This window comes from Agrilus planipennis, unplaced genomic scaffold (assembly GCF_000699045.2).
Source record: "Agrilus planipennis isolate EAB-ADULT unplaced genomic scaffold, Apla_2.0 scaffold4, whole genome shotgun sequence".
NCBI classification, from domain to species: domain Eukaryota; kingdom Metazoa; phylum Arthropoda; class Insecta; order Coleoptera; family Buprestidae; genus Agrilus; species Agrilus planipennis.
In genome coordinates this window covers 2312283-2317417 of record NW_020442463.1, presented here as the reverse complement: position 1 = coordinate 2317417, position 5135 = coordinate 2312283, and the positions used below count along the sequence as shown (strand labels likewise).

At 37.6% G+C, this 5135-nt stretch overlaps 1 long non-coding RNA gene across 1 annotated transcript in view; it reads left to right on the top strand.

Moving 5' to 3' along the window:
• LOC112906556 overlaps positions 1–682 on the top strand; it is a 2046-nt gene extending 1364 nt beyond the window's left edge. The window contains exon 3 of the long non-coding RNA XR_003232416.1: positions 364–682. This is a non-coding gene — a long non-coding RNA (uncharacterized LOC112906556). The remainder of the gene's footprint in view (positions 1–363) is intronic.
• Positions 683–5135: the final 4453 nt, after the last annotated feature.

The window sequence follows — 5135 nt, the reverse complement described above, 5'->3', positions numbered from 1 at the left end:
GTTGGTCTGTGTTCTGTCGGAGCTGCCTGCGACGCGCTGATGAGATCCAAAAAGATCGAAATCGCGATCCGCGTCTGGCAGTTTCGATAGAATACAGACCACTTCGAATTATTTTATTTGAAAGAGGTAGGTTTCCATTTTTGCACGAGGTGTTGTTACGTAATAGTATCAAATGTTTCAGATAAAACACCACTACCCCTTGTTTTTCACTGTGTAGTATGTGATAATATTCATCATAATAACACTTATTTTTAATGTAATTCTGAGAGCAGTTTTTATACAGGCCATCTGCTTTAAATCCGTGTTCTACTAATATTAGTGATTAATATGTTTTATTAAACGACCGATGTTTTCACGTTTCAGATCATGTCAGCCAAAAAGGTTCTTAAGCTTCTGATTTTTACTATAACTTCATTAGTAAAGACTTTGCAGACAACCTACAGCGAAGATGCAGCGCGCGACGGACTGAAGAACTGTACTAAGGCTGTACGAACTATTAAAATGCTATTGAAGAAGGCAACCACGGTAGGCGAGAAGCAACAACTTTTATCGCAGCTGGCTAACGTTAAAAGTTATAGAAATCAAATAAAAGTTTCTGTAAGACATGGTTCAGGGATGACGGGCGAGGTTTTAACCTCTTCTAGACCATCAAAAAGAGTAAACAAACAAACAAACAAACAAACTAATGTAAGAGCGAGAGAAGATAAGAGAGATAAATAGATACGCTGGTAGATAAATGTTTGCACTTATAATAAGTAAATAGGTAGATAAACTGTATCTCTCTTACATAAGTGATTTAGTATACATCAAACTTATTAATGTGGTCAAATAACAGGTGTCAGTAGGGTCAGGTCCATGTCCATGGCTGGGTCTAGCCTATAAATAAAGAAAACACAAGTGTGCGCGCTCGTGCCCCTCTCAACAAACGTATGTGTGAGTTGATAATTCGTGTTCTATTGGCATGATTGTCAATGTATTACTGAATACATCAGTTACTGAAGAATGATACTGAGACGTGCAATGGACATAAAGGGCAGACTCGCATTATGTCCGCTCCAGTATCACCCTTAGACGCAAAGGGCTGAACTCGCAATGCGCCGATATTACTCATTCACATTACCACTAGTACTAAGATGTGCAATGAGCACAAAGGGCTGAACTCGCAATGTACTCTCTTCAGATACTAGGGTTTGACCATTTACTTGGCACGGTCGGTACTGAGGGGTGCAATGGTCACAAAGGGCGAACTCGCAGTGTGACCTCTCCAGCTACCTTAATGAGAAAACTATCACAAAGGGCGAACTCGCATTGTGATTTTCTCCAAGTGACTACATCAAAACCACATACATACGAATTATCAACATCGAGTAATTATTTATCAATAAACATTATTCATGCAGAAGATTCATTTATCAAGTGATTCAAAAGGTAGACAAATAAAACAGGCAGAACGCTCAGTGAATAAACTCACCCTTTTATAAAAACAACACAACATTGCACACATTCACTGTCTTTAATACACTGCCCTGATTAAGTTTAAGACACAGGGAACGGGATAGTTAAAACTATATAGTATATGTATGTATTTACAAGACATTCCCATAGCTACATAGGTAATCTAGGGACGGAGCGAGCTCAAGAGAAGTGTTATTCTATTCTAAACAAATGAGTCCTTGAAATATTTTCGAACATACTGCCCTTAGTTGGCTTTTATTTTAGGGTGTATTTGAAATATTATATATTGAAATAATCTGAGTTCTTACATTCGGCCATCCTGCTCATCTCCTCGTCCCGAGGGGATCATATTGTTCGGTGACTGATTCTTCAGTGGAACTGAGATCTCTTGTAGGAAGTTAATAACAAGTTTTGTATTTGTTGATTTTACCGGTTTTAGAAATACAAACTTTGTGAATGCATCAACAGCTACAATTAAATGAATGTTTCCATGTCGACTTTTGGGGAACGGACCAACGTGATCAAGATGTAAAGTATGAAGAGGTATTGGCATTTTTTCAATTGGATGCATAAATCCTTCCTTTTTTCCTGTCGGGCGTTTGTTGAATAGGCAAGGAATACAACATGATATGTATTTCTCCACATATTGTCTCATTCGCGGAAACCAATAATGTTCGCATAGTCTTTTCAATGTCTTTTCTACAGCAAAGTGACCATTTTCGTCATGAGCCATTCGAACAATTTGTTGTCGCATACCGCGTGGTACTACCCATAACAACCCTTTAACTGTGATGCGATAAATTCTACCATCACGTAATGCATAGTTTTTGTAGATTCCTTTCTCACATTCGCTTTCAGGCGAGTTAGATAAAATTTCCCGGATTGTTTTTAATTTCTCATCTGTTAACTGACCTGACAGGACCCAATCCGCTTGTTCTATTCTGAAAATCTCAGCTGGTGGTTCTTCAGTTGATGATGGATTTCTGCTGAGGGCATTCGGTTTTAGTAGTTTGCCTGCTATAATAGGCTACAGGATGAAAACGCTCATCAGCTTGTTTTTGTAATAGTATTCCGGCTAAACTTTTGGCGCTAGCATCTGTGTGTACCTCCGTCACAGCGTTGATGTTAAATATTGCTAAAACTGGTCTTTTAAGTAATGTTGTTCGTAGTGCTTCAGATACTACTTGCTCCTCCTGACCCCATTTCCAAGAGGTATCTTTCTTTAATAAATTCGTCAACGGCCGTGCTATGGTCGCGTATCCTTTTACGAAATGTCGAAAGTACCCGGTCAAACCAATAAACTGTCTTACATTGTGAACTGATTTTGGTACAGGAAACTCCGAAATAGCATTGGTTTTTCCTAATCCTGGTTTTACGGTTCCGTTTTCGATTTCGAATCCCAGATATGTTATTGACTGTAACAAAAAGTGGCATTTTGAAAGGTTTAGAGTCAATCCTTCTTCTCTAAATATTTTCAGAATCGTTTCCAAATTTGTAATCCCTTCTTGTACCGATTTTGTGTGAACCAAGACATCATCAAGATAAACGGTAGCAATATCTTTTGCAGGAGCCAATATCTTGTTCATCAACCGTTGGAAAACAGCCGGTGCATTGGCCAGTCCAAATGGCATACGATTGAATTCAAATTGACCATCAGGGGTCACAAACGCAGTGTAATGCTTTGACTTTTCTGCGATCGGTATTTGATGGTAACCAGATCTAAGATCTAAGCTTGTAAATATGCTGCTGCCTTGTAATCTGTCCAGTTGGTCGTCGATCCGTGGTAGAGGATATCGATCCTTGATAGTTTTTGAATTAAGTTTTCGGAAATCAATACATAGTCTATCTTCTCCGTTCTTTTTCTTAACTAATAGAACTGGAGAAGCAAACGGGGAGTTAGATTCACGAACAATGTCATTTTCCAGTAATTCAGAAACCATACTTCTAACTTTAAATTGATCATGAACGGACATACGATAAGGTCTAAAATAAAATGGTCTATCATCTTCCAGAGTGACTTCCAATTCAGCTGATCTCGCGCTGCCCAGATCCATCGAATTATATGAAAAACAATCTCTGTAGCGTTGCAACAATGAAATCAAAGCTTCCCTATGTTCGGCGTTCACAGGACCGATATTTATTTCCTCAATTGATAACAATGGGAGATCTTCAATTCTCATACGCAGTACCATTTCGTTTGGAGAAGTCTGAGCTGGAGCAGAAAGCCAAGCCCTAGCTAAAGGTTTCTTGTTTCCTAATTGAATATCAAAGTCAGATAAATTGATCACTGGTATAACAGCTTCTCCATTAGGTTGAATATTAATAATAGCTCTTGGAATACAATGCTCTCTGCCTCTTTCTAGTCTAAAACTTGACTCCACAAAATAATCGCCGTTAATTTCACTACCTCTTGCTTCAACCACAACATTTACCACATGTTCTTTAGGAATGAAAACTGTGTTTTTAGCAAACAATTCAATTTTTTGATTTCTAGAAAAAACATTCCCGATATTGTTAATATCACCCTCCGTTATAATTAACTGTTTGTTATCTTTGACCACCACAACACCTGGAAGTTCAGTAAATGGGTGCCCTACTAAAATAGGCACTTCTAATATAAAGTTAGGTACGACGTGAGCGCACACTTCCGCTTTAACACTATCTATACTTAATAAAAATTTTGTTGTTCCTAATGCTACACATGTTCCGTTTCCAAAACCCTTAATCACTATTTGTTTAGTAGTATTGTAACTTAAACCTAACCTTTGAACTTCACTTAATTTAATAACTATACAGCTACTTCCAAAATCTATATATGCTTTAGATGATTGATCATTAACAGTTACGTCCTTAAAATATTTTGCATTTGGTGAAACAGAGTGATCGTCCTTGTTGACGCCTAGTCATGCTATAGATTTCACTTCCTCTCCCCTCTTCCTTTTTTTTATACGACATTCATTCTCCAAATGCCCGGTATTACGACAATAGTCGCATCGTTTTAGTTGGCAATCTTTGAACCGATGTCCGGATTTTCCGCATTTAAAGCATTTTGATGCATAGTCTTCGTTTTGTCGGCCATCTCTTTTTCCTCCTGACTGCAACCGCCGATCATTTCTATAAGTAGGTTTAGCTATCGGTCTGCTTGTTGAAGGTCGTAGGTCATGCAAGGTACTCAAATAAAGGTGAAGTGCTTCTGGTGACTGAAAATTTCCGGCCTTAGCTGACGCTTTAACTACTACATCGTCAATACCACCCAAGATGCAAGAGACTGCTTCAACTCCCGTAATTTTGCAACAATTTAACAATGCTACCTTCTCTTTTTGAGTAATTCTCATCGAAAACAAAATAGAGTGAATATGATTAAGATAAGAAAATGGCTGCTTTACTTCACAATTTTATTTTTCTGTACTTTCCGAACGAAAAAGAACGATAAACAATATCAATTCATTAATTTTTTACCACGTATCTGCAATAAATTATGTTATTATATTAAGTTAAACATTAGCACAAGTTAAATTTGAGCACGCTACCTTTAAATAATGGGAACAAGATAGATCTAATACAACACAAACGGATTATAAAATCCCACAAATGGCGCGGTAAACGCCATCTGTAGTACAATGCTACATTTTAGGAACAAGTACCTATTCTCAACAAGTTCCATTTTAATAAATGGATAC